The sequence below is a fragment of the Pinus tabuliformis genome, chromosome 3_2 (assembly GCF_031772625.1).
Source record: "Pinus tabuliformis cultivar Carrire ecotype Pingquan chromosome 3_2, CPIR1, whole genome shotgun sequence".
In the NCBI taxonomy this organism is placed as follows: domain Eukaryota; kingdom Viridiplantae; phylum Streptophyta; class Pinopsida; order Pinales; family Pinaceae; genus Pinus; species Pinus tabuliformis.
This window is the reverse complement of record NC_142302.1, coordinates 957546915-957569877: the sequence shown is the minus strand read 5'-3', so window position 1 is coordinate 957569877 and position 22963 is coordinate 957546915.

Sequence of the window (22963 nt, the reverse complement as noted above, 5' to 3'; positions counted from 1 at the left end):
AAAAATCCCGTAAAACTTGGCTTTGTCCGACGAAAGGGCATATACATGGTTTACATTAGTGTAGTAAAAGGTTTTTGGAGATGTGGAATAGAATTCCATATTTCATATAAATGGATTTTATAATCTTTCATATAGTAGAAACTTCATGTCACATACATAGATTACATTTGTGTAGTAAATGTTCTTGAAGATGGTGAATAGAATTCCACACTCCATAAAAATGAATTTTATAAATTTAATAAAGCTTGTGAGGTTGTTAATGTTATTTTATTCTTAAAATTTATAAATTTAATATGTTGATTTTATTTTATTTATTTTTATGATAATTTATAATGAAAGTTGTATTAGTAATTTTACTTCTATTTATAGGGAAAAAAAAAAATCGAAACATTTTACTTGGTTATTGAAAGAATAATCAGCCCACTTTTATTGAAACATTAATATTGTAGGTGTGATTATGATAATGTTGTAGATGTGATTATGATAATGTTAACAAATAAATGTTAATGATCATTTAATGAAATGTGTTTTTAAAATTCTACATAAAATTTAATAATATTTTTTTAATTAAATTGAAAATAAATTAAATTTATTTAAAAACTTTAAAAACATTTAAATTTTATAAAAAAACATAAAATTACAATTTTTCAATTAACTTTTTTAAAAAATTAAAATTAAAAAGTCATCTCATCAAACTATGCTACAAAATTCATCACTTTCTCACCACTAAGTGTAAAGCTGTCCTTTATGGGACAACTATTGAAGTGCCAGTTTAGAAATTCGTACCAACAATTTGCAAAGACACGACAATATCTTGACAGCATTCTGCTGAGTGGTGAGCTATATCACAACCGAGGATCTACCTTCAACGAAGGCGAAGATCGCTCGTTCAACACCTTGTACGCAGAAATGAAACACGTCGTCTTTCATAACACCGTCGTAAACAGTGGTAACATCTTTGTGCGGGTGCGTTACTAATAGTTATTCTCCGGTTCTTTTATGTGATGTGGTTAAAGTTTATTTTAATGAGCGGAGAAGTGTATTTTACAATAAAGTGTGAAAAAGATGTGTAAGTATGTTAGTGTTTAATTTAGAGTTGATATATATTTTTTAATTTAAAAATAAAATATTTTCTAAATTAAAAATTTAATATGAAATATGAAATATATATATATATATATATATATATATAATATATATATAATTTCATATAAATTAATTAAAAGTAAAAAAATATATATTTGAAAAATATTTAAAAACTATATACTTTTCAAAAATATTTTAACACACTATTTAAATAAATTATTTTAAGATGTGTGTTAATTAACTTATGTGAATATCAACTTTATATATATTCATATATTAAAAAAAATGTTAAAAGAAAATATTTTTATGTTGTATATAATCAAATATGCAATGTAGGTTATGAATAAAATATTTTAATATAAATTAGTATTGACCTATAGTTACAAATATATAGCTTTTGAGAATACAATTTACACAATGAAAAATTGTGGATTGATTTTTGCATTCTAAAATAAATTTGTAGCTTAGGTCCACGATTAAGATGGATCTATGTTGGTTTTTATATAAAACTGCATTAATAAATTGTACATCTTTCTTTTTAATATTTGCATCTTTTTCTTCTCTATTTTAGTGATTTGTGTTAGTTATAAGATATAATAAATGATTTAAATTTTTTTCACTGTATATATAGGTATTTTATAATGAGTTTCAATGGTGTTTACCATTAAAAAAATAATAATAATAAAACATAATATTCACTTCATTTATAAACAAATAAAAATATTAAATTCAAGTTTATGTGATCTATATATTGAATACTTGAAATACTTTTTGCAGAAATCACATTAGAAAAGTTTGGACAATAAACATATCTTGTGGTGATATCAAGTTTGGTTGGAAATGCATCCACCAAACTTTTCTAATGTGATTTCTAACGAAAGTATTTCAAATATAAAATTAGCTCAATTTAATTTGTTATACTAATAAATTAGCTCAATTTAATTTGTTATACTATAATTTTATTGAGCTTAGAGGATCATTCTAAAACAAAATGTGAAGCTAATGTCTAAGTTCGTCCTCTTAAAATAAAAACTAAATATTCTCTAGAAAACAATGTTGGCTATAATAAAAATGAAAAATAGAGTAAAATATAAATATTTTAATATGAATTAATATTGACTTATACACTCCCGATCAGGATGAGAGAGGATGTCAGAGGTGGTAGGCTTCAAAGTGACATGGTTTGTACCGGGACGATAATTACCACCAGCCCCCACATGCTCAAGGCAGGGGGTGCGGTGTCCTTAGCCATGAATGTATGGTCAGTGGTTTGGCAAGGTGGCAAAGGGAGGAATAAGGCAGGGTGGCAGAGATGGGAATGGAATTCGACGTGCCGGGCACAAGAAATTTGCAGTCGAGAAGGAAGGTGTCCCAAACTAGAAGAGAGGCGAAGGCACCTTGGCTGCGGGCTAGCAACGACTCTCTGGTATGTAATTCGGTCTCGTTCCTGCATCATTTTTATGATCTGGTTGGGTTCTTGCATCAATTACATGAGCTGGTGCAGGTTTCACCGGGGGGAAGGGAGGGGCAACAGGTCACCCCAATGGGGCGCAACACTGTTCGAAAGAAACAAGGGTAGGAAAGGGAGGGCCAAGGCCCAATGTCGCGTTTTGTTTTTATTGCATTTAAGCCGTAGTCTCGACAATGACATTGGTAATGTTGAGTCGAGCAGAGATACAGGCCCCTATTTAGTGGCTCAAACCAGGGCTATAGGGTATAACAGGCATGTTATGTCTGCGGGGCTGAGTGGTGAAGGGAGAGGTAGGAAAGAGTCACAAGCAGGGGGGCAAGATATTAGCTATGTCAGCAATCCACTGAGAAAACCTTGGCATCTGCATACGCATGGAAGCAAGGGTCCAACTAGGGACCCAGGACAGTATAAGGGAAAGAGGGGCAAGCATAACCATGATGGGGTAGATGTTAGCTAAGGGAGATGCATGTGAGTATGATAGCCATCGCAGATCTAGACTTTGGACGGGCCTGAAGGCTTAGCTCCAGTTGCAGTGGAATGACAGGAAATTGCACGATTGCAAGGGGGAGGGGCACTGTGAGGAGCTTGGGGAACCACGCTCGAAGCCTAATTCCCTTGGCCGCTTGTGGGCACTGGGATACCTTAATCTGTAGAAGGTGAAGCAAGGTAGAGAGGCATGGTATGAGCAGTTTTGTCGGGATGATATGAATGAACTAATGGCAATAATGTTGTTTGACTGTTCACAAGGCGTTAAGGAACAAGGTATGGCTCTAGCAAAGAGAGGGTCTGGTCATGGTGGTAGGGGCCCGGCCCATCAGGCAACCAAGAGACTGAGCACGACGGAAGGCCGCAGGGGTCGTAAGCTTGCTGAGCACCTCATAGCAGAGGCAGCTATGACATATCGGGATGAAACAGATGAAGGAGTTTGTAAGCTGATTGACAACTGGGAAGCTGAGATCAAACAAGAAACGAAACGAGACGAAGAGATATAAGACTGGAGAACGTTGGTCCCTGATCCGGGGAATACATGAGGTAGAATTACGCAATTCAAACACACCTTGTACTTATACTTCTTAATGAAAAGTTTGCTTGGCAAAGTGATCAAACAAATCTTTGTGGGGATGGTAGTCACAATGCAGGGCCTACCCAGTTATAAAAAAGACATGGAGAAAATCCTATTTCAGTTGCACAAACAAGACATCAGGATGGATCATATTGACTGTCACATCCCTTGCATCGTGGAGCTGTATGGAATGCCAGGGGCAACTGCTAAAGATCCTGTATGGAATGCCAGGGGCAACTGCTGAAGATCCTGCTCTTGTAGCACCTCTCTTCGATGAGAAGAATGTTAAAAAAGACTAGTTTCATTATGTTTAGTTTCTGTTTATGTGGGTAGCTTTTAAATTTTCTGTTGCATATGTGAGTTGGTATAGTTATATAATATTTGGACAGGAGACTGAGACTTAACTAGCTCTGCTAAAAAGACTGAAACAATCTTGTTTTTGGATGCCGTATAATGCTGATCCGTGGCCAACAGACTTGGTTTCCCCTCGGGCAAGATGAGGCCATCCAGTAAATCTGTGTGGTGTAAATTTGCTTAATATATAATAGAAAATGGATGGACCTACCAAGCTTTACAAAAAAAAAAAATATTGACTTATACATAAAAATATATTAATAACAAAAAACCAATTTAAAATGAGTTCATAAAATGTTCAATACAAGTGTTGTGTAATATCTATAATAGTCAAAACAATTTAAACAATAAAAATTTACACATTGTTTTTGCACTCTAAAATAAATTTATACTTGAAAAATTTTTATCGATCAACTCAAACTAATCAATATTTAAAATAAATCTATGAACTCAAACTAATCAATATTTAAAATAAATCTATGTTAATTTTAATTAATACACTCATATACATTATATGACTGGAAACAAAAATTATTAATCGATAGTTGTTCCACCATAAAATCCTACCTGCAAATATCACTTTCTATATATGAAATGACTGTTTCGCAATCATTTACTGCATAAACACATTTTGGATTTCTTATTATCGTAATTCAGTGATTTTTCACAGCTCCTCGTGTGATTGATACTCCTAAAATTTGGAATAAATTGATCACATCTTCATAAACTCAACAGCAGTTGAAAATGATGGATCAGTTTCGACCATAAAAACCGGCGAGAAGCTATAATTTTGTCCACCTGAAGCCACTGTTTCGCAATGATATGTTGCATAAATACATTTTAGAAACATGCCGTTCTTCAAGCTCATTATATGATGATAATTTTCGAATTCTGCTGACGGTTGCATTGTAAAATTGGTAGTGGATTAAATGTTTTGATATGATTGATGTCAATTTCGTGTTTACAAATGGAGTTCTGAGATTCGTGTGCTGTGTGCTCTGGATTTGAACTACTTACCTTTGTTGTAGTTTTAAGTGAGTTGGTAGTTTTAATTTTATTGAAATTTCTATCAGACAATTAGAGGGTGTCTGTACTTGTTTGGATTTTGGAAACTGATTGACTTTATGGCATACGTTAATGTTATCACTTAACAGTTTAGTGATTGAGAAAGAAATATTCTAAGAGATAAAATTTGTTATCTTAAATTCTTTTTTAATGTCAGTTTTAAAATTATTTATCATTATATTTTTATTTTGAAAATAAATTATCATTATATTTTTATTTTGAAAATAAATTTTAGAAAGTTATAGTGGTTAACATTTTCTATTGTATATAAAAGTGAATTCAATTATATTAAATTTTTACAACGTGATTTAAACTATAAAATCTTTTTACTTTATATTCTTCAAGTTATGGTGATGATGATGATGGTTAACGTCCATTGAGACCAAGCTTTCTTTTACCTTATATTCTTGGCATTTTCCTTTAAATCCTCATGGCTGTATATGGCTGATTTACATAAGTCTTTTTCTAAATTGCCACTCAATAGCCTTAGAGGTTATGGCTCTAATAGCATCAAACTTTACTATTTTAGCAAGGAAGGGAAGTTTTTGAGAATGGAAATTTATTTTAAAGTTTAGAAACTTTGGCAATCTTTGTAGTCTTTAATATACAAGCTCTAAAATATGTTGTAATATTTGTTTTTTTACATACTATATGTAGAATTTTGGTTACATTTAAAGGAAATTTTATTTATACTATAAAATTGGACTAATTATTTTTAGGTAAAAAATAAATTGACTAATTTTTTTGGAAAATGCACATAAAATTAGTCCACTTGCCAATATTAGTTGATAATTTTTTTTTTCAATAAGATTTAATCTCTTCAATCATCGCTATACCCAACACTCTTATTTCACTTCTTATTCAAAATAAGTAAAATTTATAGCATAGCAAGGAAAAATAAAGTTGTTAATCCAAATCATCACAATACTCATAAAATTATGTCAAGCTCTATTTTTAGATTTCTCATTGAAACTTTAAATGAGTTTGTTAATCCAAATCCTCACAATACTCATAAAATTGTGTCACGTTCTGCTTTTAGATTTCTCATTGAATCATGGCAAGAAAAGAAGGCTATTTTTGAAACTTTAAATGAGTTTGTTAATCCAAATCCTCACAATACTCATAAAATTGTGTCACGTTCTGCTTTTAGATTTCTCATTGAATCATGGCAAGAAAAGAAGGCTATTTTTCTAATTTCTCAATAAAGACGAACTATTTCGAAGTTGTTCTTTGTAACCTTGAAATCATACTTATTTTTATAAACTTTTATCATGTTCATCTATCTTGAGAAATAGATTATGGCTGTTCATTGTTTCATTTGGTTATTTACTCTATGATTTTTCCTTTAAGAATTTTAAATTTCTATTTAGAACAAATTTTTATGTGACTAGGTTAAAATGTATATGCTCTAAATTATTCAATATACTTAATAAAATGCACTTTTCACTCCCACATTTAAGTTGTCTTAGGATCTCTTTTAGAACATGTGCATAGGAAATACATCTTAAATATTTCAATATATTCGTTACATTCTTCTTAAATATTTTTACCTTTATTTCCATAGATTTTTAGGTTTGATCATGCTATTTGCCATAATAATGATGGTATATTTTTTCCTTCAATCATTACATTATGTTTTGGAGTGTAATTTGTGGTGAATTTCTTTATAATCCCTTGTTGTCATAAAAAAATTTGAAAAATACTCTGAGACCATAGATTTTTTGAACTCTAGGAATGTTTCACATTTATTTATGAGGAAGCATAATTATAATTTCATTTTAAAATCATGAATAAATATATAAAAAAAAACAAATTTACTAATAGATTGTTCACATATATTTTGTTCTTTAGGAAACTCTTGGAAAGTTGTCTTTTTAGTGATTCACAAGGATACCGTGTTTTATAATGTTTATTCAATATAAGGAATTATTTTTACAATCATTACTTTTTAAGACACCTAGAGTCTTAAGAGGTAGGAATCCATATCTACCTTAGATACCAAAACCAAGTATTATTTATGCCTTAGATATTTTATGTGACTATGAAATTCACATTTCTCAATTAAATGGAAACATTTTTTCTTGTTCATTTGACACTTTGTAATAAGTTTACTATTAGATATTCTATCCAATATTATCTTGAGTCAATTGTTATATACTTATTAGGTTATGTTTAATAGGTCATCTAAGACATTTGTAATAAATTTTCTACCACATGGTTTATCCTATGCCATTTTGACTTAATTTCCCTATACATATTAGGTTACTTTTAATATTAGGTACATAAAAGACATGCATAATATCTTTCTTCTTGTATTTTTTGGTTAAGACAAACACACCACCTTTACCCAATACCTTGACTTTATAATCACTTCCTAAATTAATTTCAAATTTAATAGACCTATCAATACTATAAAACAATCATTTGTTACCTATCATAAGATTTTTGGAGACACTCTCTTTGTTACCTATCATATGATTGTTGCATGAACTATCAATTAACCAAATAGGCTTGTTGTGATCTTCGTAAATGATTTGACATGAAATGGATATTGTTTCATATTTTCCTTGTTCTTCAGTGTTGGAGACAATAGTTTTTCCTTGTTCCTTTCATCGTATTTTTTATAAAAGTAACATTAGACTTCAGATTTGTTTATCTATTTTCTACCTCTCCTCCCTTTATATTGAGATGGTTTATATTGATTTGGTTGTTTGGTGTTGTTCTTTATCCTTCTTGATCATTACCTTTACCTTTCTCATATATTCCTTTTTTTCATCTACCAATCAATCCTCAAGTCTTTAACACATGTCCTAAGGAGTTGTCTTTCATATTAACCATCAATTCTTATATTGTTATTTTAGATAGATCTTTGGACTTTTCCATGGCAATGGCAACCATTTCAAATTATTACACATTTCTAAAAAAATTAACAATTTTTCTATCTTCATTATGTTGATACATAACTCTAATCACTATAACCGTGAACTAAGCAATGTTCTTTACCACCATCTCTAACGTTACAATTCTCCCATTAGGCATTTAAGTTTCATTAAAAGCTTTCTTTACACTAGATGCGCGTATTATCTTGAAAAAGGTTGAGTCTTATCTTTAGATCTCAAGTTTTCATGCCATATAGTAGTTTCTAAACATCCATTCTTTCATGTTTAATTTTTAGGTGTTAAGCTGGCATACAATCCCATTTAAATGCTAGATAGTTATTGAAGTTTAGAAAATAAAGGCAATAATTTTTTTATAGATTCACAGATTTTGAAGTTTAAAAATATGAAAACATAAATAAATTTCTAAATTGATAGCCTAAGGGTTAAGAAATGGTTTTTCACTATATAGAAATTTAACAAATCATAAGGTGACATGCATATATTGGTAAATTACCCTACCAACAAATAAAGAAAGCACAATTATATTTGTTTTTTTTCAAATTTTAGGTAAGAATTAAGAGAAAATGATGGATAAATACATGAAAAACATAAATTAGACTTTTAAGTTTATATATTAATTTTGATATAAACCATACTCAACTGAATTTATATTAAGTTATTAAATAATTTTTTTTAATACTTTTAGTATATTCCAATTTAAGTTTTATAAATCAAAATATTTAAACTTTGAAATAAAATAATTATGTAGTAATTTTATGTAAACATATATTCTAAAACTTTCCTTGGTCTCAAAAACAAACAACAACACATAATAGCAAATCACAGTTACTTTAAAATCGAAATCGGTGATTTCAAGTCAACTACCAATAACGCGCATCACAGTTACTTTAAAATCGAAATCGGTGATTATTGCTTCAAAGCCATTATCCTCGTGGTGATATAATTTTAATAGACGTTTAGGAAGCACCTATTAACTTCCATTTAGGGATAATCAATATGGCACGCTACATTATATGATTTTTATTCCTCAAATCGTATATGTCGGTAAAAAAAAATAGTGAATCAGCAGTCAATGAAGGGTCATGAATCTAGATAAAGCACTACAACCTCCGCCAATTTCTCCCTACGTGAAACTAGCAATTCTTATCTGCAGCGACTTGCCACACTTATATATGTTGTATAAAAGATACTTACAAGAAAGCGTTTTATATAGATCTATTGATTTTAAATGAAATTTTATTCGAAATCCATGTCTACTAGTTCTCTAATGTTGGTATTACATCAAAATGACCATTCTATAGTTCGAACGGGGGAGATGTGTAAGGTCATTCCGTGGATCAGGCTTAGTGTTTAGCTCAAAATTTAACTTCTCGCTGGTGCGGAGGCTTCATAGAGCGTTTTAACCTAATATATATTTAAAGTGTAATCAGATAAATAACCACGGGTCAAATTCTTGTTAGAAAGCAAACCGTCTATGTTCAAACGCTAAAATTAAACAGTTTAAACTAACCTATATGGTGTTAATTGGGACAGAGTGGAGCTATATGAACAACCAAAGTTCAAGCCCTCAAGCCCTGCAGAATGAAAACCAACAACCCAGATTCAAAGGCTGAATAATATAAAACCCTAACTCTACAAAAGAAAGAGTTTTGAGCTAACCCCAACCAACAACCCAGATTCAAATCCTGAATAATATAAAACCCTAACTCTATAAATGAAAGAGTTTTGAGCTAACCCTAACCCTATATATTGTGGAAATCCTGAATAATATAAAACCCTAACTCTTTACATAAAAGAACGAGTTTTCAGCTAACCCTAACCCTATATATTGTGGTTCTATCAGAATGTAACCATGTAAAGCCAACAGCCTAGTCTGGTAGAGGTAGAAACAGAATTGGAAATTGAAAATAAAACAATAGTCATATTTAATGGTTTTAAGAGTTTTAGACTATCCTAGAGTGTATCTGTGCAAACAACTGGAATTCAGAGCTCTGTAATGCCAAAAGCCGAACTCCGTCATTGACGACAGGAGAGCTGTAACTTGTGAGGCGGAGCGAAAACTCAGTCCATCCGGATTGCTTATTCTTGACATGTCGATAACTGGCCAATTAGAATCAATCGCTCTGGAACCGTAACTATGAACAGCAACTGTATGGGCCGTCCCGCCGTTCTCAATAAGCTCATTGGAAAATGAACCATGAACGCCAACGGCATGCCGCACCCTGCCATTCTCAATAAGGTTGACGGAAAATGAACTATTTAGGGAATACTTGTGGAGCTATAACGGCCCCCCATAGGAATTAAATGAATTTATTTGGAATATGAGTTTGAATTTATTTGGAATCTATTTTTGAGTGAGGTTATCTAATTTTTTTTTCTTCATAGTTTTGCTCTTTGCTGATTTCTTTTCTGGTGACATAATCGGAATGTCACTCTCTATTATGCCAAATTTTTAGAACTTCCATGTTTTCTTGGAAGTTGTAGCTTTAGCTACTTTGCACAAACACTTCTGGCCAAATGGTTATTTTATAAAATTCAATTCTAAAGAATCACATACTTTATCATATGGGTTATTAGATTCATACTCAATTAACTCTTTAGCTCTAAGAAAAGTTACCTTCTTGATAACCCAATGATCAAAATATTCACCTCTAAACATAAGAGGTGGTAGCAAATCAAAGCTACACCAATCAACCTCTATTTCTTCTGTATTCTGCTACACTTCTTGTGCCTTGGCTGCTGAACCTCTCTAACCATAGCAATGATCTTTGGCTTTTCTTTTCGATTTCTTTTCTTAATATGCTTAAGTGCCCCTTTGCCACCAATGAATGGGGCATTTCATTTTCTTATAGTTCCTTTGTTGATCCAATGAGATTGTCTTCCATATCACCCAAAAAAAAATGTGATTTGAGTAAGCCACTATCTTCACCAAAACCATATTTTTATAAACCAAACTTTACAAAATAATAAACACACTTCCCATAAAAACCTTATTTAAAAAAAAAAAAAAAAACCAACTTCATAGAAATCTCAAAAATATATTTGAAATCCCTCTACCTTTAAAGCACCCTTCATAATCTTTTCCCAGGTCCTTTTATTTTCCAAAAAAATATTTAACAAACCCTTTTATGAAAGAACTTTTAATTAAAAAAAAAAACTTTTCAATAAAAACCTTCAATAAAAAAAATCCAACGGGATTATGCAAGGGGATTTTGAATGAATATGGCCCACGTGACATTCAAAAAAAGTATGACCACCTTCGACTTTCGTATTTGGTCAGAAGTTGTTACACACTCCTTAGCGGAGCCGCGGCAGTGACTATCAGCTTATGGAGCCCCAGATCATTCTTTTTTTTGTATTCTCGGCCTTTTTTTCTCAATCGCGTCAGCTTTTATTTTTTAAAGCTTCGTTAAATTTTTCCGACTACTCTCCTCTTCTGTTGGCGAAAAAAAAAATCAAGAAGCTACGGTTTATTGGCCAACTGCCGACAAGATTGTTCAACCGCTGCAGTGAAACTTTCGACCCTTCACTTGACGACTCTGCAAGCTGCGGCTACAGAATTTCTAGTTGTTCCTCTTTAGCTCTGATATCAATTTCTAACATATATAGGTTATTTTATCCTGATGATGGACTCACCTAGCTAGTCTGAACGTCAGTTTCAAAAATTGCTCACAGGTTTTTTCCATTAATTACAATATTCTACGAGTCTGTATGGAATATATCTTCAACACAGGTTACTTTGTTCCTCTTTAGCACTGATACTAACTTTTAACATATACAGGTTACTGAGGATTTACATGAAGTTGACTGTAGTAGTGTTGTGCTTCCTGTTAATGGCCATGTAGAAGGATGATCCAACACTCCCTATGTGTTTCCTGGCATGTGCTTAAATCTACTTATGTGTCTATTTACTAACACCTGTGGGTTTTGGTTACTAACACCTGTAGGTTTTGGTGTAAAGGCAATACTGACTCCAACAAGTGGTATCAGAGCCAGAGGTCTTGAGTTTGAAACACACCTGGCTGGCCTTGGGGGAGATTGTTGTGCTCCCAGTTAATGGCGGTGTAGAAGGATGATCCAACACTCCCTCTGTGTTTCAAGGGTGTGCTTAAATCTACCAATGTGTCTGTTTACTAACACCTGCAGGTTTTGGTGTAACTGCAATAGTGACTCCAACAAATAGTTCATGGGGACATATGCCATAAGAGACTGATAAACTCTAGTGGATGTCTAATGGTTATTACTTTGGATTACTAAACAGTAAAGAGAGAGCAGGGGCAAGTAACAGGTTTCATACTTGATGGGCTAGGAGGCCAACTGGTAGGATTCATTCTTTTAGCATTCCATATATTGGCCATGGCTTCATAAGATTTAACAGTGGTAGTTAGTGAGAAGCAGGATTTGAACAACCATATAAGCAGTCCAACAAAGAGCACTTCCTCAATCTGAAACAAATGTTTAAAACTTATACATAACATTACTACATGTTATAATGTATTCATCACAACATGAATCGAATTCAGCTCAGTAATAGCAACAGGACCACTTTTTTACCATAGTGACAATTGTGCTGGAGGCCCATTCCTTTGGATTACTAAACAGTAAAGAGAGACCATGGCTTTCGACCATGTATGTGAATCAATGAACAGTTCTTTCGGCCTGTTTGTATTTGTGATATTGAGAGTTATACATTGTGCCTTATACGAATATTTTTATATACCTTCATAAAACCGTCTATTTTTCAGATAACTGGTAAAACTCTGTCTACTATTGGTAGAACAACAGTCTATCATGTTCTTTGAAAATGCTATATAGAAGGACTTCATCTCGCATGGTAATATTTAAAACTAGATTATTTTATATACGTTCATAAATCCATCTATCTATTATGGTACTGATAAAACTCTCTCCACTATCTCAACTGGTAAAACAACATTTTACCACATTGAGAAAGCTACCTAGAAGAACTTCATATGTTGACCACCATCATTGAGATTTCTATATAGAATATTTTATGTCATGGTCCAAATGGACGAATACTAGAATAAATCAACAAGCTAACTTCACAAAGACTGATGTCATGGAGTGTATAGCCTGTTTCTACATTTACATCTCCAAACCTGCGGGTAGTAATTCGGTGGACTGGCAGTGCCTGGATGGATTGGAACTAGTACGCTCACACAGGGAGTGCATCTGCCGCATTTAAATCTGCACTCAGGTGGTGAAGATCCAATCAACGCCCTTCTGCTTGATGTCGGTGGACTTTCTTGATCTCTTGTGGGGTGTATCTCAAAATCACAGTTCCCACTGTGCACAAATACATGCATCATCACCACCATCATTATTAAAATTTGCAGAACCCTACGTCTGCCATGAGAGTAGCCCCTTAAAGGGATTTTATCGTAGTCCTCTCTCTGGTTCTTCTGGTTGCAGCCCTGCATCGGATGGACCATTGTTTTTTTCTCGTCAGTTCCGAATCTTTGCTTTTTTCACGGGCTGTCGGTGACTTGCAGATCAATTTCTGGAGCTGACCTTTAATTTACAGATGCCTTTGGCTACCCTTCAATGTTCTATAAACCCGCAAACCTGACAAAATATTTGTTGTGTCTAACCGGACGATTATGCCTAGTGGTGGCGTAGGAGAGGAGAACTTCCATCAGCACTGTTTTGTTAGGGATGGGTCCCATACTTTATGCAAGATGCCAGTTTGGTCTTTTCTGTCTCCATTCTTTGGAAAACCTACGTCTAGTTTTCAAATTAAACGTGGAAGAAACCGGTTGTCAAACAGAGATGAGCAATTTCGATATTAAATACATAAGACTGCTTTTAATTTCAAAGTCGTTGCGGTTTTCATATATGCTCTTGGCTTCTCATATTTATTTATTTATTAATAAAAACCTTGTCATGTATGTCCCAATTTTTCAAATTATCTTGTTTTTTCAAACTCAAAGCTGGATGTGATAATTACGAATTTGCATCAATTATTAATTTGTACATAGTATACTTACGTTGCATATTATCATGCTTTGCTTGAGTGAGCGAGAATTACTTGACATATTTGTAACCTACCTAGAAGTTGTACCTATGGCTCCTGCATTTTGTCAATGAAGACTTTGTTATACTCTATCTTCATTAAACACATAAAAATATAACATTAAGCTTAGTAATACTCTGCCTAGAAGTTGTACCTATGCTTCCTGCATTTTGTCGATGAAGACTTTTTATACTCTATCTTCATTAAACACATAAAAGTATAACATTAATGTTAGTAATAATAATTAGATTAAAAGCTAATTTAAATATTCTTGAGAAAAGTAATATTAAAAGTTAAATTAGAAAATAATTGAAATATGTTAAAATAACAAAAAAAAATTATATATATTATATTAATAAAAAATATAATTGAAATAATTGAGCTCAGAGGTTTATTGAGCTCGGAGGTTGATATGTAAGTTTGTTGGTCAATCTCTTCGCTTTAAAATAAAAATAAAAGTTAAAAATTATTTAAATGTATAAGTTTGTTTTTGTATACTTTCCCCTTTAAAATAAAAATAAAAGGATATGTAAGTTTGCGCGGGTGTTCCTTTTTAAAATAAGAAAAAAAAGTTAAAAATTATGTTTTAAATAGAAAAATAATGTCGGTTATAATTTAAAAAATGAATATGTTGTAAAGATTTTATGTTGAAATGTTTATTTGGTCCTATATATACTCTATTTAGCATTTAAAAATGCAATTTAAACAATGAAAAATAACACATTATATTTTACACTCTAAAGAAGTTTGCACGTGAAGAAATTTAATCTCTCTCAGCTCATGTTACATGCTAGATCTTGTTAGACCTGTACTTAAATGGATATATGTTGGTATTAACATTGATGGAGTTAGACAGATCAATGTTAAGGGGATCAAAGATGTAACTTATTTTTGGATCCACAATTTGAGAAAAAGTTTGCACCTTCACAATATTCCTCTCAGCTCTTGGTGGAATCGGAGTTAGATGGATCTATGTTTGTTTGAGCAACGTACTCTCTCTCTCTCCTTCTACATAAACACGTTGAATATTCTTGTTATTAATATTTTTTCCTATATACATATATTTAATTATTTTTATTATTGATATTTTTTAAAGGTTATATATCAAAGTCATATTTAAACATTGACAAGATTACCAGTCTCCCTTATATATTGAATTAAAACACCTATTAATGGAATAAGAATTCTCACTCTTTATTTCTCTCCATATATGTTTGAGGTTAAATCACTTTATCTTTTTTAATATCGACAATGAGATATTTTCTATATAATTGGCAATATAAGATATATATATATATATATATATATATATATATATATATATATATATATTCTATATTTAATAGTGAAGAAAGTACATATCTTCCTTACACTAAAAAGTAAATTATTATTTTTAATTTAAATTACGTTATCTCTTTATATAAACTTCATGTAAAATGAAATTGGAAATTAAAGTATTTTATTTATGGTGGACATTATTTTATTTTTGTTATTGCTACTTTTAATTTGTAGGTATAAGTATTATTATATTATTTTTAAATATAACCTTATTTCACAACACCTCTCCTCTATTGAGTTGTATAATAACTCTTGCACAAAAACAAATTATAGTTAAAAGAGTGATTACTTTGGTGTGATGCAAGCTATTAGATAAAGTAGTTGAGATAAGTTTGAGAATGTGGAAGTATTTTTTACCTGCAATATTTAATCATAAATATATATATGCATATATGGACAAGATTAATGTCAAATTTGTAGAAATAATTTTTTATGTTTAAGAATTAATTAATCAATTTGAATGATAAAATTCTCAATAAAATAAGGTATAAATTTTATGTTTAATAATTTATGTTTTCAATGCTTTTATAATGGAAAGATACATACATGAAAGAGTTTGTATAAGTGAGTTTTATTTTTCAAGGAAAGTTATATGGATGAAAGAGTTTTCATAACTGAAATTTATGAGTTTGCATAAGTGAGTTTTATATTTCAAGGAAAGTTATATGCATGAAAGAGTTTTCATAACTGAGATTTATTTTTCGTTATCCTATGCTAGTTATGAGTAGACTTGTTTGGTTGATTGTGATGTATACCTTTTTATAGAAAAAGTGATATTTGCATGAGATAGAATATATGAAAAGAAAATATGATAAAATTCTCAATAAGATAAGGTATAAATTTTATGTTTAATAATTTATATTTTCAATGTTTTATAAAGGAAAAATACATGTATGAAAGAGTTTTCATAAGCAAGATTTATTTTTCATTATCGACCTATGCTAGTTATGGTTAGACTTGTTTGGTTGATTGTGATGTATACATTTTTATGGAAAAAGTGATATGTGCATGAGAGAGAATGTATGAAAAGAAAATATTGTAGGAACATATTATATAATTTTTATGGGTTTTTTTTGTTGTTGTATGTAATCCTTAATCTAGAATTTATGCATGCACATATGGATGGGATTAATGCCAAGTTTATGGAAGTGGTTATGTGTTTTTAATAAATTATTAGTTATAAAAATTAGAATTAAATTATTTATCAATTTTTCCATTAAGAGATAGCATATAATTAAGTAAGAAAAATGCATGTCATTAAAATAAATTTAAATATTAATGATTTTTTATTCATAACTATTATATTCCATAGTTTAATATTTAAATTTAATTAATAAGCATATAAAACATTATATATATATATAACTGAAAATATTAATATTTTTATATATAGAGATGTGAAATTTATATAAATCTAAATAGTATTATTAATAATTAACATATATCTAATCAAAATCTATCAAGGTGTAAATATTTCCTTAATTTTTGCAGGTTGATGAATTTGATCTTTCTAAGTAATTGGTAGATTAAGCATTAACATTATTAACAACTTATGTTTTAAAATTTTATGAAAAAATGCATGAATAATTTATATATCAAATTCATTAACCTAGGGTGGCTATAGTCAAAGAAAATTTAATAGTAAAGAATTGTAATATTAACAAGTGTAATATACAACATTGCTACTTAGTACCTCCCTCTTATGTCAAAGTAATTGATAGCTACTTTAGATTAATTTACAGGGTTATAATGTTAACAACCTCAAAAACCATCTATATATAAAATATGTTAGATACTAATTATAAACTCTCATTTTAGGTAGCCTTAGTAATTTAGAGGGTTAAAGTGTTAACAACCTCCAAAACCCTCTATATATAAAATATGTTACACAATAATTATAAAATCTCATTTTAGGTAGCCTTGGATTTATAACTTTTCTTATAGTTAAATTGTTATACATTAATTATACAAAATATGTTACAGAGTAATCATAAACCCTACTTTAAGGTATCTAACTATAAAGTATGCTACATACTAATCATAAAACTCAATTTAAGCCTTGAGATTTATAACTTTTCTTATGGTTAAATTGTTATATATTAATTGTATACCATATGTTACATGATAATCATAAACCCTAGTTTAAGATAGACTTGGAATTTATAACTCTCTTCATTTATGTCAAATAGAATAAAAATATAAAGTTTTTGATTTATTGACTAAGATTTACATTAATTTAAATTGTTATAATAATAATAAATAAATAACTAAAATTACATATAGACAAATTGACTTAAATAATTGTTTTGTATATAAATGTGAGAGACTAATATATGACTTAGTTAAATAAAAGACGAAGTTTATTTCATATATAATCTTTAATTTTAAAGATATGTGGTTTAATATAAATTGTAAAATATTTCATTTTAAATGGAATAAAAAGCCTTAATCTTTAATATAAAATTTATAAATAAATCAAAGTTAGCATGTGCTTAAATAATATCAATAACTTTTTAAATAAAATACAATTTTATATAAAAATTGTAAAAAAAAACTTATGAATTATAAATAAATGATAATATTGTTTCCACTTAAGCAATAAAAAGTCTAACTTCAAAATTACAAAATTATTAAAAACCCTTTTTTAATGATTTTGCAATATCATGAAAATATATAAATTTTATGGTTAAGGTCTTAATTTTTTTTAGTATTTAAGTGATATAGTTCATTGACCAAGTGTCAAACTTTTTATTATGTAAATTATATTTTTTTAAATGTAAATTAATTAATATTAAAAAAAGCCTAGCCCATGCATCAAGATAAGTTAAGTTAAAAATATTGAAAGTAACTACAAACATAATATTATTATTCATGATAAGATTAGTTCGAGGATCCAAATGTTCAACAGGTTATTTTCAAGGTCTCTCTAATGAAAAAAATAATTGAACTTTCCTTGTATTTAAGATTATTATTCATGATAAGATTAGTTCGAGGATCCAAATGTTCAACAGGTTATTTTCAAGGTCTCTCTAATGAAAAAAATAATTGAACTTTCCTTGTATTTAAGTTAATATTTTAGAAAGCTCGAAATAATTTGTTTCAATCTACAAACACGCCATTGAGAACTTCAATAAATAATATGAGAAGACATGGCATATGTATAAAGACATTTGTGAATAATATACGTTGAAGGAGCAGATGATGCATAGCTAAAAGTAATAATAATTTAGCCGACGCTTTAGTACTATACCTGATATGCTGAGACTACCATCATTTATTGATGGCAGTCCGTGCAGGTGTAACATCAATTTATTTGTTTTTTTTTGTGGACACTTGGTGTTTTTAGATTTTCTTATAGTTTTATTTATTTTTAATAATTTTTAATTTTTACAAATAAGTTTTAATTTCTTTAAAATTAGTTAAATTACAGATTTCTAAAAACTAAAAATTAGAAATTTGAATTTTAAAAATTCAAAAATTAACTTTTAATTTCTTAAAAAATAAATTTAAAATTTAATTTTACAAAAACATTATTAAACTTTATAAATAATTTTTAAAATTATTTATAATTTTAAAAATTAATTAAAAGTAACTAGAGATTAAAATATAACTTTCTTATGAAAAATGTAATAAACAAAATTTAATAGTAAAGAATTACAATATTAACTTTATTAGTGGTGTCAGAAAATAATAAAATCTCAAACTTTAAGTTCATGCTGCAATGATGTTATTTCTTAATAATTATCATTTGGTTAAAGTGAGTTTTGGTAGATAAAATATTTGTATTTAAATGAATATAGGCATTAAAAAATGAAACAGAAACATTCTATTTTGAAAATCAAAGGTGGTTATTTAGAATATTTAGGTGTTGTTGTAAAATCTTGGAAATCAAAGATTATTCAGAATATGTAGGTGTTATTGCAAAATCTTTGGAAATTAAAAGTTGTTATTTAGAATATGTAGGTATTGTTGCAAAATTTTGTAGGGTTTTCCATAGGCCATATAGGTGTTGTTGTGGGAAGTTTAGTAATTGTTTGGAAATCAAAGGTTGTTATTTAGAATATATAAGTGTTGCTGCAAAATCTTGTAGGCTTTCTTATAGGTTGTATAGGTGTTGTTGTGGGAAGTTTAATAATTGATCCATAACACAGGATTGATTATGTAGTTCAAAGTGGAGTTTTATATATAGAATCCTTATATTACTATGGAAATTCATACCATAATTTTTAATACTTGTATTATAATTTTTGAGATATCGAATATATATGTTGGTGTTGTATATCATTCTATAACATTTTCTATGGAAAACATGTAGCTTCTTATATGAGTATACCTGTAGTATAGATTTGTTGTATATGTGGTTTTAAATATTATAATAGCTTTAAATCATCATAAAAGGAGTGATTACTTAGCATATGAATATTTTCAAATTTTTATTTTAATGAGAAAAATTAATTTACCTTATTTACATACTACTCTCATAGTAATAATTATAGATTTCCCAACTTTAATTATGACTTTTGATACGAATATAATAGAAAATTGGTATCATTAGTAATCATGGTAAAAAAAATAATCATTTTATACCTCATAACATCAATTAGGCATAAAGGGTACTAGGTAGGAGATAAAGTGGAAAGAGAGAAGAGTTCACACATTAGATTGTTATGGGAAATGAAGTAGAAATTAAGATCTATTTCGAATTAGTTAAAAGGTTTCAGAATGAAATGGATGTACCATGGTAAGACAAAGATATTAATCTTATTGTTTCATATCACAAACAAGAAAAAGAAGTTAAGATTCAGTGTGACTAGTGGTAATGAAATATTCAGTATGAAATAAGCATCACAAGACCCAGAGGTTCAATCACATGTTGAGATTCCCTTAAATGTGGAAAAAACTATTAGAAACTTGAAAGAAGAGATTCAATGTTATGGATAATGTTATGTAACTAGATCAGAAAAATAGAAGAAAATATAGCTCAACGACTTGAAAATAAGTCTCTTTGAGTTGGAAACCTCCTTTTGCATCACATAAATGAACAATTCTTGGATGATACACACGACAAGGCCTCCTTGGTATATATGAGAGTCTAAACAGTCACAATATAACTAGGGACTACAAAACAATAATAATGTAAGGGCACAACAATAACAATAATGGGCTTCTATGGGGCACAACAATAACAATATCGGGGCTACAATAGTCTTAGAGGGACCTAACATGCCCTCTCCTTCAAAAATGTATTTTCCTCAATACTTCAGTAGTTTCGAATGCTTTCATTTAAATAATCATCCTCCCATGTGGAATCTTCAACAGGTAAGTTCTTCCACTTAATGGGATACATTGAAATCGATCAATTTTGTAGTTGTCAGTTCTTGTTCATGGCTGCTTCGAGGTCCAATATGATTTTTCGTTCCTCGTCAAGTTATGGCAATATTGTTTGAACTGGAATGTTTTCAGGTATAACCTTCTTTAGGCATGAGACATGGAAAACTAGGTGTAATCGGGAAGATGCAGGAAGATCCAATTTGTATGCCATAGTACTAATATTTTTCAACATCTTCTAAGGACCATAGTACTTGGGTGATAATTTATTATCCTTCTTAGCTTCCTTGAGGGACATTTTATTGAATGGTTGAAGCTGTAAAAATACTCAATCGCCTACATCAAAACTTATTTCACTGTGATGTTGATTTGCATGTTGTTTCATCTAATTTTGTACCAGAGTCAGGTTATCCTTTAAGAGTTGGAGAAAGTTTTTTTGATGCTCAATGTGATCTTCCATTACTTGATCCTTAGAATTTTCTCTTAAAAATGATGTCCTAGAGAGTGGATGATATCCATAAAGAGTCATAAATGGGGTCATGTTTGTTGTAGTATGGAAGGAATTGTTATACCACCATTCTGCCAGAGGTAACCACATGACCATTGTCTTTATTTATCAGATACAAGAAACAAAGATATCCTTCAAAATATTTGTTCACTATCTTAGTTTTCCCATTAGATTGAGGATGATAAGGTGAGCTATGAGCTAATTGAGTACTAAGACAAGAAAATAATTTAGTCCAAAAAATTATAGTAGAAATGGGATCTCTGCCACTTACAAATAATCTTTGGGTTTCCATGTAGCTTTTGAATTGTTTCCATAAATGTAATAGTGATTGTACTAGCTTTTAAAGGATGAGATAGTGCACAAAAGTGTGCAAATTTTGTAAGTCTATCAACTACCACCGTGATGACACTCTTTTCTTTGGACTTGGGTAAACATGTGATATAATCCATTGATACCTCCTCCTAACACTAACTTTGAATGCATAAAGGTTATAATAGACCTAGGTTTTTAATTGTCTCAACTTTATTTTGTTCGCTAACTAAACATTCCGCCACAAACTTATGAATATCATATTTAAGGTCATCCCAAAAATGTTCCTTCTTGACCCTGTGGTATGTTTTTAAAAACCTCGAGTGTCATCCTAAAGGAGAGGTGTGAAGTTCCAAAAGAATATTTTGTTTGAGTTGGGAGTTCTTACATAGATATAAGTTATCATTGTACCATAATGAATATGTTTTCCAAATAAACGTATTGGAAGTACTCGGATCTTACTGCACCTTTTAAGTGAGTGTCCACACATCTTCATCATTCTTCCAGTCATCCCTTGCTTCAGTTATCTAATCAGGTTAGATAATAGAAATGGCACAAAGTAATGATTCCACATCCTCATCCCTTCTTGATAGTGCAGGTCTGCAATAACATTTTACTTCCCTTTTTGTAGATTATTTCAAAGTCATAACTCAAAATATTTATGACCCATTTTTGTTTTTCTTCTCAAGATAACATTTGTTTCAAAAATTATTTAAGGCTATGATGATTTTATTTTTACCTTGAAGTATATTCCCATTAGGTAAGGGTTCCATTGCTTTAGGCCATGTAGTATTGCCAACATCTCCTTCTCATAAATAGGTTTGTGTAAATATTTTCCCTTAATTAGAAGAATTTCAAAATCAATGGGTCTTCCTTCTTACATTAAAAGAAGGCCAATTCCATTTACTAAGGCCTCACATTCCACAATAAATTTTTTTTGTAAAGTCTAGTGTAGCTAAGACCGAAGCTTCACACATTGTCTCTTTAAGATGTTCAAAGGACTTAGTTGCTTCCAGAGTCCAAAAAAATACATCTCTCTTTAGTAATGTTGTTATAGGTGTTATTATTTTTCTGTAATTCTTAACAAACTTGAGATAGTAACCTATCAACTTGAGAAATCCTCGAAGATGCTTTAGGGTTGTGGGGATTTTTCATTCCTTGATGGCTTCAATTTTGCGTTTGATAAATTTTGAGGTTTAAAATGGGCCTCGAAACAAAAATGTATAACCAAAAATAACTTAATAAGAACTAATAGGATTCAATGTGATGTTGTCAACCATGGGGGATGATTCACCATTTTTCAAGTAAAAAAGTAAAAAGATTAAAAAATAATAAAATAACGAAACCATTTTTTTAACTCGCATTTTCAACTTATCTCCCTATATTTTTACTCAAATTTCGATCAAAACCATTTTTTGGATGCATAATTTAATTCTTCATCTAAGAAGTACCCATGTTTCATACTTTCGATGGACTGTTCTACATGAAAAATGATAAATACATGAAA